At 31.0% G+C, this 13,003-nt stretch overlaps 1 non-coding gene across 1 annotated transcript; it reads right to left on the bottom strand.

Moving 5' to 3' along the window:
• Positions 1-2,585: 2,585 nt before the first annotated feature.
• Positions 2,586-2,658, bottom strand: TRNAR-UCU (transfer RNA arginine (anticodon UCU)). Its single transcript has one exon. It is a non-coding gene; the product is annotated as a tRNA-Arg (tRNA).
• Positions 2,659-13,003: the final 10,345 nt, after the last annotated feature.

Here is a 13,003-nt window from a genome sequence, read left to right on the forward strand (position 1 = left end):
TTAAAAAACTAAAATAATATAAAATAACTAATTAAAAATAAACATATATGTTTTTAAAAGTTGATTAACTTTTAAAAATCAAAATCAACGGCAATGTCTAATGTCTACTTGTCTAAATAACTAATTTATTTTAAAAAAACAAAAAGCAACAATCCATTTAGTTTAAAAAACGGATATTTTTTTTTAAAAAAAGCTGATATTTAAAAAATAAAAAAAAACTGATTTATTTTAAAAAATGATTTATCATATTTTAAATGGTCAAACCACTTAAAGGTTAGCCCACTTAGAATGTTTTAGGCCAATTATCCGATGCTCAGCCCATTTAGCCCATTTTACAATTAAAATACAAAACCCTAAAACCACATATTTTAAGTGCTGTGAAAGAGCAACAGTCGTTCCCGCTGTCCCCCATCTGCCGGAGCATAGCAGCCGCCGACGACTCGATGCCACCGGAGAATCGCCGACATCAGACCTCCGAACGAAGAGTCCATGCAACCAGAGCATCGTCACCACCATGAACCTCTCCCTATCTGTTTCTCCATCGATCTGTCTCTTTCCACGTTTTCTCTTTTCCGGCACCGGAGATCGAGACGATGCCTCCGGCGGCAGTGATGCTTACCGTCGGTCATGATTACAATAACTCGTTCACGGCAGCGGTGTTGTTTCTCCATCGATCTGTCTCTGTTTCTCCATCTCTCTCTCTCTCTTTCGATGTTTTACATTTTTCCGGCGGCGGTGCTGCTAGCCGTCGGCGATGATGACGGTGGTTGGACTTTAACAACCAAAATAATATTTTAAATCCTGAAATAATAAACAAAATTAAAAATTTTACCTAAATTGTATTAGATGGTTAGATTAATGTTAACTTATCTTTTTTATAATAAAACATAAGTTGTTATTAGGTAAATTGATATTAAGGTAATCTCTTTATAATAAATACAATTTACATGACGTAAATACAATTTACAAGACGTGAGACACAACTTTTTATGTTTGAGCTTTTTATGTACCAATACAACTATTAAATAGGGTGTTTTTTAAGAAAAAATAGTTTGACTTTCAAACTAGGATGTATATGGGTTGTTTATATTCTTTCCAAAAATTGGTAATATTATAGTATTTTTTTTCCCACAACAAGGACCACACATGATTTCGAACGAATTAAGTACAAAAATATCAACAAATAGTTACCAATATATTCTATCTACATTTGTACGTAATTTCTAACAATAGTATTCACACCAAGGCTTACATATCTAACCATTTTTGTGTTCATAAATCTTGTTTTCACAAATGTCCCAAGCTCGACGATCCCGACCTCATCCTACCAAGATTCTCAGAGGTAGAAGCCATATGAGGGTGACGATTAAGCGGCGGTTTTGGAGGTTGGCGGGGATGGTGGTGGTGGTTCACCGGATTCTGATGGTTGCTTAGATCACACAAGCTAGGGGAGCTATGGTTTCTGGGCAGTTCACTAAGTTTACCATGGTAAACAGTAACTTCAGGGTGAGTGGTGGAACAGGTGACGGTGGTCTCCGGTGGTGCTCTTGAGGAGGAGCAGGTGGTGGAGATGGTGACGGTTGTGTGGGTTGTGTAAACCGGGAGTGGTTTGAAGGTGTTGTAAGTATTGTATGTTGGTGATGGGTGGATGATGATGCCATTGATGGAATTTATGTAGCTTCGTTCAAAGGAGTTGTGATCCATGGATTGGATCTTGTTGGGGTTTGATGAGAAAAGGAAGGCTCGGAGTCTTGGTGATGAGAATTTATCACATTCTTCAATCATGTGGCGGATATCTTCATCGGATTTTACTGTTATCAAGACATCAAGATCTTCTGGGATGAACTGGTACTTGAAGATCATTCGATCACCATTGAACATGGTAGTAAGCTTCTTCATGAGTTCTACAATTTGAATTCAAAGTTAGACGTTAGATGAATTGGAAAGAATTACAGATCATCTGTTGATATCTCATGATCTCCTACTTGTTTCACAAACATATGAGTACGAGCGATTGATATGATAAACTGTTCTTACAAACTGCAACAACGAAAAACTGAAACCCTAATTTGATCGTTAAAATGTATAGAGTTTCTGTAATGTTAGGGTTCAAGAAAATAGTACCGGGGAACGTAATGTCGCGAGGAACGCAGATGAGGCGGGTTTCACCGCCGACGTACTTGATACGGCCGTCGGCGGGGCGAGGGAGGAACTTGCCGCCATGACTGCACATAAACTTCACCCGGTTTTTTGGAGTCTCCGGCGCCGATCCCGCTCTGCAACTCGATACTGATTCGACATTAACGTTTGTGATCGACATTTTTGTATAATTTCAAGGTATTAATGTGAAATCCACAAAAAAAATGAGAGATTCGGAAGTGATGTTCTTGGATTTCGAAGTTCATGTAGTTGTTGTATGAATTTTGAACTCACGATTCATAAGTTCATAACTGTTCATATATACAAAATGGCCTCCGGTGAGTTGCCGCAATTAACTGTTTTTTTTTTTTTTTTTTTTTTTTTGGGTGTCTTATAATTTATTTTAAAAAAAAAGAAAAATTATTTTTGAGAAAAAGAAAACGTAGCACGCCCAGTGGGACTCGAACCCACAATCGCCTGATTAGAAGTCAGACGCCTTATCCATTAGGCCATGGGCGCTTGTTGTTCTTTCTCCTCCAGTATATTTATATAACTTATCTTTACTCAATTCACAGATATATTAAGCTTTTTGCGTCTTGTTTTTGCAAAACAATTTTAATAGAGCCAAATGAAATTATTTCATTTAATAAAATTGGTACATATATAAAAGATTATACGTTTACACAAGTTCATGAGCCATAAGGTTGCAGGGAGTGACTTTAGCAAGAGCTTAATATTGCTTACTTACCTCGGCAAACACCGACCATTCGTTTCGGAAATGCGAGATCTCGAAATGCTGATGTCGAGTCTCACAAATCTCTCACCCATACTCTTTCTTATCATTTATTCTTCTTTTTTCCTTCTTGTTTGTTGTCTCTTACTCTAGCTGCTTGGGAAATTCCCTAAGCAAAATGAGGTGGATGTAGAGAAGGTTGAGATGAAGTTCATTGGTGTGCACAACTCCTCTTAGACTAAAAAGATGTTTAAAGAATTATAACACCTATATCTATATATCTTATAAAGCAAACATTTTTTTCTTAAACCTTATGCATTTTAAACTTTCAAGACTATTCAATTTATACAATTTAATTTGGCTTTTAAAATTCCCCTTCAACAAGTATAGTTAGCCTATAACAACCCATATCCTAAACCAAAAGAAAATCATTTTTTTTGCCTAATTAATTGTCTTTTGCTCTTGGATGTAAATGCAAGTCATCAATTATCAATATAATATTGAAGTTCAATAATCTATAAAAAGCACGATGTGCATTTTTATCTAATTTATTACTTGATTTTGAAAATGGACAGAACCAAACTTTTTAATGTATATTTACCAAAACGATTGGTTTCTTTATTGGTTTGTTCATATATATATATATATATATATATATATATATATATATATATATATATATATATATATATAGGTTCAAATGTTTATAACAACTATTGTGTGCATGTATGCACCAATAAGAATTCAGGAAATAATAAATCATTAAATAAATTAAAAAAGGGTATAATGGTAAACTTAGTATATTTAATTATGGTAAAATCATAATTCAATTAATATATACCCTAAATTTAAGGTAAAAAAAGACCGTATATTTATCAATGGTCTTCACACACACAAAAAAACACACACGTAACCATTGAATCAATATTCTCTGGTAATCCTTCACTTTTTTTTTCAGTCTCGATGGCGATGAAGATGAGAAGGGGCTAGGTCTGCAACTTTGTTCCTCACCACCGGTACAAACAAACACACACCGTCGACTGCTTGATTTCACCCTGATCGTTCTTGTTTTTGTCATTGTGAAACACCAGCGCTCCTCCGTCGAACCCTAAATTAAGGCAATCACATGTCGAAACTTCGAATTTGCCACCGTAAACTACCGATTGAAGTTTGGTATATTCCCATAAACACCAGGTAAGCATGTATTTTAAGCAATGTTGGCGGCTTAAGAAATTTTCGTGTGCAACCCAATAACCGGTGACTACCCTTGTTATGGTCCAGGTAATAGTTTCTGTTTGTTTTTTGGTTTGTAGCAAAATCGATCATAATCTCAAATCAATTGCTCCTCAATCGATACAATACGCCGTTATAATAGTTTCTTTTGTTTTAGGTTTCCTAAGGTTTTAAATTTAGGGGTCGAGCTCTATACCACCATCGACTCAACTTGTTAGGATTTTCCCTTTTGATTGATTCTACTCCAAAGTAGCGATAACATGAATAGGGTGTCTGAAATAGCTTCCATGGATGAACAATGTGTAGACAAATTAATCATATTTTATGTAATACTGAAGGTCTTATTCGCCCTCATCATTTTATCCTAGTTATTGATGATTACAGGTATGTCATATACACCTGTTTATTTTTTTTCCTTGTGGATGAAAGTGTTCTGATTTATATCCAAATGAATCAATTTTTTTTTTCTGATATCAGTTCTTTTGAATGTTGCTTGTATTGTTGAATTGAATAATTACTTATATTGTTGTTGTTGTTGTTGTTGTTCCTTTTCAGTTGTTGCACAGAAAGTACAGTGGGGATTTCTTGGTTAATATGTTGGGAAAATGGAAGGAATCTTAATACTCTGAGCAATCTGTTCCAGTTGGTGGTCTTGCTTATTATGTTACTGCACCTTCTCAAGGTAATGACTGACTACATTCCATGTTTCCATTCCATTCCATTTACATTCCTTGATTTGTGATGATTTATTGTTTGTTTGCATGTAAATATCATCATTAGCTTGGCTGATATGGCAGCAAATCCCTTCCATGCTGTCTTATTTTTTCTCTTTTCTCTCTCTCTCTCTCTCTCTCTCTCTCTCTCTCTCTTTTTTTTTTTTTTTTTTTTTTTAATATTTTAGTTAATTAAGTAATACTTAAAGGTTTGCAAACATTAGCTTTAAATGGTTTCAAACTTTATAATTTTTGATTTTCACCTACAGGAATATAACTTGTTTGATTTACCAAATGAATGTTAACCTAAAAATTCTTTCAGAATGAGGGCAATATTCTTTTAGAATAAAAAGGGCTTTAGTTTGAAGAATGCTACTATTCTTTCAGAATGAAGAACTTTCAGAATGAAGAAGGGGAATATTCTTCACATATAATCCTGCAAATTGATCAGACCTAGACAACCAAAAAAGGCAGGGAAAGGCTTGAAGACCTGATAGGAAAAGCTTGAAGAATGAATTAAAGAATGATCACACTCATTGTTTAAGAATGTTGTTATTTTTTAAGAATTATACTTGTTATTCTTTTAGAATGTTTGTTATTATTCAATGAATCACAATCATACAATGTAATTATTTGGTATATTATTAGTTCAAGAATCGATTTTGTATATTCTTTCAGAATATATTTACTAGTTTATGGTTGACATTCTGTCATTCTGACAGAATAAAATCGAAAAATATATTTACTGGTTTATGGTTAAAATTCTATCATTCTGACAGAATAAAATCGGATTTTTAATTTTAAATTAATTTTAAATATTCAGATTTTTAAAAATAAAGGAATTAATTATCCCTAAAAATCCAAAAGTTTCCTTTTTTAATATAGGTTAATTGGCTAAAATGCCCTTATGCTCAAATTTGTGTGATTATATGGTACATGCTATTCTATTATACTATTATAGACCCTCAGATCATGACCTTTGATTATATTCCATCCGATGGTCCAGATCTGTGCATTCTGGCACACAATAGTTACTAGAAACAAAATAACCTAACCCTATATATATATATATATATATATATATATATATATATATATATATATATATATATATATATATATATATATATATATAATGATGAATAAACGTAGAGAACTTGCTAGTATCTATTTTAAAAATTAACACATGCAATGTTTTATTGAGCATATAGGTACTAGCAATTTTTTTGAAAGACAAAGCTCTAGACCATCTATTTCTTATAAGTTTTTATTATTAATGGTAAAATTGAATTTGTTAATGGAGCAATCAAGGGTGAGGATTTAACTTCAAGCTTTACGATTCTAGCTCTATTTGAAATACGATATGTATAATCATTGAACTGATTTATAAATACTTTGAGATTGAATGAATATTTAGGTTGAATATTACCTCACATTTTTGAATTATATGCAAGTTTTTGTGACGACATTCATATTGAGATGTAGAAATTCACTTTAATGAGCTGATGAGCTTATCGTCTTTTGAGGAAATTGAAAGTTTTTTATTATATATTCTAAGACGTTTTAATGAAATATTCAAATGTGTTGACGTTTTTTTAAAGATGATGCCAGAAACTTTACATTTTAGGATCTTTTGGTTTTTGATTCTATTGTTGTTGTTCATTTACACGTTTCATATTCTTGAAAGTTATGAATGCAACGATTTTCTTAAATCAACACAAACAAATAAAGAAACACTAACAAAAAAGAATTAAACACATGAGTTGCAATAAAACAATAATTGAGCTTTTATGATGAAACACACAACTCGAACAACTTACCTGCACAACTTAAACCTATAAAAAATTGTTAATAATTAATAATAAAAATGATAATAAATGTCGAAACTATAAAACAAGCACCTAAGAAGAAATATCAATACCAAGATTGTTAAAATGAATATTTGTTTTTTCAATTATTCACCAATATTAGGTTTTTATTTTATAATAAATGTTATCTTAATGCATAATTCATTTGAAAGTTACACAAACTCTTAAACTTTCGACTACTTAACCACACATAGGTGCTGTTTGTTTTTTCTGAAGCAAAATGTCTGGACTCTGCGGACCACATCTGTAGACCTCTTTAGTAGAAGAGGTGGACCAAACGTCTGCACTCTGAAAAAAGAAGACTGTTTGTTTTTGTAACATCTACGGGCTACTAAAATAAACTGATTTTTTTTAAACTTCAAAATGATTTTTTAATACTTTTATGACTTTGTTATAAATAATTAACGAATCTAGATTAACTTTTATGTATTATTGTATAAAAATAAAAATATCATGTTTGTATCGTCGAACGTTTTTTTTAAGTTTTGTAATTTTTTTTTTCAAATTGTTTATATATGTTTTTTTTGGCTAGAAGATGTCTGAAGATGTTAGAAGACTTTAGTTCGTATCTGCGCCAAGAAGAGGGCACACATACATTTTTAGGTCTGCGATTTTCAAAAAAACAAACAGTCTGCGAATGCTAATGTCTGCGCGTGGTCTGTGCGGCGCAGACAGAAGAGGCCACGCAGATCTGCAGATAAAAAACAAACACTACCATAGTCACTAACTTAATTCAATCATTTATTTTTACCAATGAGTTAAAAGTTCTCTATCCTTAATTAAACATCAATATGGGACCAACCCACTTGATAGAGACTTTGTATTTTAACTCGGAGGTCTCCAGTAATCTGGACGTTGATGAATTTTACTAACTTGGTGATACCAATTTCTAACCACCGACTACCCGATAAAAGAATCAAGACTGGAATTCGCCTAGTATGATCATAAGTTAACATATTAATTTACGTTTACAAGGTTATTATTGATTTCAATTTGTGGTTTAATTGAAAGAAAAAAAAGTTTAGTTAATTCAGATTGGTTTGAATTAAAATATGTTTTAATTGAAATATATTACTAATTTTTAATTCTTCTTGTTTGAATTAAAGCCAGAAAAAGTAGTTGAAAGAAACAAATTTGACTTTTGTAGCATTCTCTTTTGTTGTTTGAATCATTTCTTTTGTCATAGGTTCAAATAACGTTGTAAACAAGATAATTGACTATTGTTTACTTAATATTGTAATAACTGTTTTTAATTATTAATCCAAGTTATTGATCTATCAATTATATGGTTCTAAATATCTAATACAATTGTAAAAAACTTATGTGCGTCATTTTATTCAATTTTGTTTCCACCACTCATTTTAATAAAGACATGAAAACACTATGATTGTATAAAACTTTACAATTACAATGTATAATATTCATGGATGATCAATCAACTATTAATCATTCGAATTTACAAAATGAACATGGGAAGCAGAAATGAAATTAGCATACGGGTAACTGAAGCATTACATTTAGCCCAAAAAAAAGTTTACAATTTATAATCACTACAGCATAGAATAAAAAACTGTATGATAACATAAAACTTTTATTGTGATTCATTTAAAACTTAGCTGGAATTCTCTTCCAATAATAACAAGCTTTAATTAGTTTCATTGCAAAAATAAAATGGCATGTCATGTATTTAAAACATGTAGTTTTAGAAGGTTTGGTGTTTAAAAGTAATTTTTAACATGCAAAGTTATTATTTATTAATTTGTTTGATCTCTGAAATCAAATTCGAAAAATGCGCTTACAGGCTTTTAGAACAACACTTCCCTTCTTGTTTGTAGATCCCTTTACCTGCGATTCTTCTTCATCTTCGCATTCAGATTGAAGATTCAAAGAATGATCATGGATCCTGCAATACTTTTCAGAAATAGATGAAGATCTTCTCATGGAGAAAGCCTTTTTCACTGTTGTTTGCAGGTTACTACTGATCTTTTTCTCTCGATTAAACCTGGTATCAGGAATAGAACTTGTTGCATTGGGGAAGCTCTTATCTTCTTCTTTTTGCTGCAGTTCATGATGATTGTTATAGTCGTCGTATTGGGAATTTGAACTTGTTGGGGGTGTGGATCTGGTGCTTGTGGGACTGTCGTCGATCAGCTGCATCTTTGAATACCCTTTCATTCTTCCTTTGTTGTTGTTCTTTTCTCTTTAGGAGTGGTGAGTGGAGGGTATATGAAGAAGTAACTTTTCAAAACCAATTATTTAAATTTGTTAAAAATGACATAATCATGGTTTAGATGCTATGTGTTCGGTTTTTTATATTAATTGATTTGGTATGTCATATCTTTCATATACTAGTAAGCATTGGCGGATACGGAACAAAATATCAGGGGTAACACACATGATTTTAGAGGTTGTGTATCGGAAAGTTTACATTAATTTCTCAAAAAATTAACACTGTGCTGCAAATTTTTTTGAAAGGTTACACCAGCCACCTGAAAACCCCATAAATCCGCCCCTTTCAATAAATTATCGTATTATTCATTCATAATAATGTTATAACCATAAGATCTATTGACATAGTATTAAAACAAGTAAATTATTAATCTAACAAGGGTTAGCGGCTAAACTTATAGCTCATTTTCCTTTCATTTGATATAATTGCATTATGCAACCTAATATACCGATCCGAATATTATATTTATCTAAATCCAAGTATAAATCAAGTAGCATGGATAACAGGAACATACTATGGTATCTACCTAAATCCACCAACCATCTGTATCAGCATCGTAACCATCATTTCTTCCAAATCAGATCTGTAAACAAAGTCATGCATTAACAACTTAAATATTACATTCAGAGTCTAATAAAATCTATTAATTCACTCGTTTTGAATTTAATGCAATACAATTATAAAAACTAGTGGATTCTTACAAATTTATGAAACATAAAAAATAAATATATTCCTAAGAAAATTAACACAAAAATTTATACAAATCATTCATATTTTCAACTTTGTCACTTTCGTGTACCCACCGGACGGCAGCCCTAAACCGTAAACCCTTTCGGGGGTTCCTTAGGGACCGATTCACTCTGTTGGGGTGGTCATGACAATTACAGTAATGTTGATGTTTTTTTTTTGGCGTCAAGGACATTCGAAATTTTTTCTCTGATGATACTTTTTTAGTAAAAGATAGTAATGGGGACAATTATTCTATATATTTTGATATTGAAAATCATATTTTTGAGATTGCCAATGATCATCCTTTTGTAGTGAACTAGAAAGTTCTTTTTATCGGAATTCTAGTGATCTGAATAATGGATCTAAGAGTAAGAATCCCGACCACGATCGTTACATGGATGATACTCAATATACTTGGAATAATCACATTAATAGTTGCATTGATAGTTATCTTCAGTCCCAAAGCTGTTTTGATAATTACATTGTAAATGGTAATGACAATTCTAGTAACAATAATTCCAATATAATTATAAAAAATTCACTGCAAAATGCAGTCAGTTCACAATTTAAACAGAAAATTGATAGTTTAATGCTGTCAATTTACATTTTTAAACACAACAATCACAGTTTAATACAAGAAATTCAAAATTTAATATAATCAATTCACAATTTAAATAAAAAAATTCACAGCTTAATGCAGTTAATTCAAAGTTTAAAACACAAAAATCATAGCTTATTACAATAAATTTACAGTTTAATACAAAAAATATAAATTCAAAACCATATTATCAATTTGAAACTCTTAATACAGTCAATTCACAGTTTAATACACAAAACTAGGTGTGAGACTCATGTATTATATGAGTTTATTTAAAAGAAAAACTAAATACAAAATTCTAAACATTTGAGAAGTTTGAATTTATAAGAAAAATGAGAAAATATTAAGTTATAAAAATTAAAGTGTTTTTTTTTAAATTTAAATAAATAATTTAGATAAATAAATAAAAAAAATTAATGAATCTTAATTTAGTAATTTTGAAATTAGAAAGAAAGTTCATTAATGAAATTGATATGTATTTACTATTGCATTTAAATACTATCTAGAATTTAATAAAATGAAAAAAAAAATCATAAAATAACATGTGGAATAAAAATTAATTTAAAATAACCACAAAATTACATGTGGCAAAATAAATGAGAGCGTGACACGTGACAAAAAGATCTTTATTTATTAGGGAGGATTCACAGTTTAATACAATAAATTCACAATTTAAGACAACAAATTATATATTCACAACCGTATTTTCAAATTAAAATTTACATTTATATGTTAATATATAGAGACATTTCTATATATTAAATTGTGAATTTAATATATCAAGCAATAAAATTCACAAGGTAATACACAAGATTCATAGTTTTATACAATATATTTACAACTCATTTACAAGTATAATCTCATATTTCAGTGTATTAAACAACTCACTCACAATTTAATACATACATAATTTATATCATATTTCTGAAGCAAATATCAAAAGAAAAACATATACATGAATGATAAAAGATAATAACTTATATGAAAACAACGAAGAAGATGAGTGAGAAATAAAACATATCATTACTCTAACACCACCACTAGTATCAACACCACAAACTACCATATGCCACCACCAACCACCGGTGCCAACACAACCAATATCCTTCCCTAAAAAATCAGATATGGATGCAACATTAGAATTTATAGTTTAATACTAAATTTCAAACACTATTTCACAGCTTAATTCAACATTTTAGACACTAATTCACCACTTAATACATCAAAAAAAAAAAAAAAATACACATCCACAGTTTAATAACTTAGACAAATTAATACATAAAAAACACATATTCACAGCTTAATGACTTACCAAATTTCGTTGAGGCATTTAATCAAACACTTTGTGTGCACCACATATATCATATCCATAATCACCATAAAACATCAGATCCGGCCAAATATATAAGATTTTCATCATCTCTAAAGTCAGATGATGTTTGTTTCTCCGGCAAGGTTTGACGACAAGAATAGATCCGAATCTTCAGAGTAAAAACAATAAACAATTTTCAGAGGTCTGAGATGAAGAACACAAAACTAGATGTGCAACTTGAAGAACATGACACCAGATCTCGTCGAAGCTCTTTCAATCTTGTCGGACCTCATAGATCTGAACATCGGTGGTGGCGAAAATCTTAGATCTTGACCGGAACTTGCAGATCTAAACAACGGTATGGAAGATTCGGTGGCAGATCTAGTGTTTCGGTGACAAAAAGTGTTAGATCCGAAGGTGGAGGTTCTAGATCTGACCACATCTCGAAAGATCTAGACTAGGAACACAATAGAATATGAGAAAAATCACTAGAATCATTCAGATCTGGTTAGATCTGAGTAAAAAAACACAAAGAAAAGTTGTCAGATTTATGCCGTCGGAGATGACAGGCGTTGGTGTGGAGGTCGACGGTGGATCTGAAACGGAAACATCTCGGTGATGTCGTTTTTTGTTGTGGTTCCAAATCTGAAGCAAAAAAACAAGACCGGCTCGACATTCCAACTAAGGTTAAGCGGCCGACGGAGGTGGATAGTCGTTGGAGGTAGGCGGTGACGGTGTTGTACAGTCGCCGGAGGTAGGTAGTGGTGGTTGTAGAAGAAAAGAGTCTTTGAAAGTTGAAAGGATTTCAAAATTAGTGTGAGAGATTATGAGTATGATGTCTTGTAAGAATGTTCAGATATGATTTTGTAATCTAATGTTAAATATAAGAAAAATGTATGTTGACCAAAATACCCTTAATGAAAAGGGTTCTTAGATGGTTGTTAACCTTTAGGAGTTCTCATTTGATTATATATATATATATATATATATATATATATATATATATATATATACTAGGCGAATGCCCGCGCGTCGCGGAGAAACACTTATATAGTTGAAATCTTTAAAAATATATGTTTTTTTTAAATATACCAATAACGTTGTTGTTAAATTTGATATAACAATTCGTATACTAAATTGATATAATATATTGATTATTTTGAATTATATGATAATATATACATCTATTATAACTGTATAATCTCAACCGTTTGAATGACTTCTACCCGCGAGTTACTCATGAACAAAATTAAATATGATATATGACTTAATGTTATTTATAGTTTTTGTTATTGTTAATTATTTTTTTTTTAAAATTTATTTTCTTAACGTTTTAATTTCTATCATTATAATTATTTAAAACATCAGACATTGTTTTTTGATTTTAAAGGTAACAGTGTAATCATTTATATAGAGTTCTTTTAACTATTGTTATTATAAGTTATTTT

This window comes from Lactuca serriola, chromosome 7 (genome assembly GCF_051521515.1).
Source record: "Lactuca serriola cultivar US96UC23 chromosome 7, Lser_US96UC23_V15, whole genome shotgun sequence".
Lineage (NCBI taxonomy): Eukaryota > Viridiplantae > Streptophyta > Magnoliopsida > Asterales > Asteraceae > Lactuca > Lactuca serriola.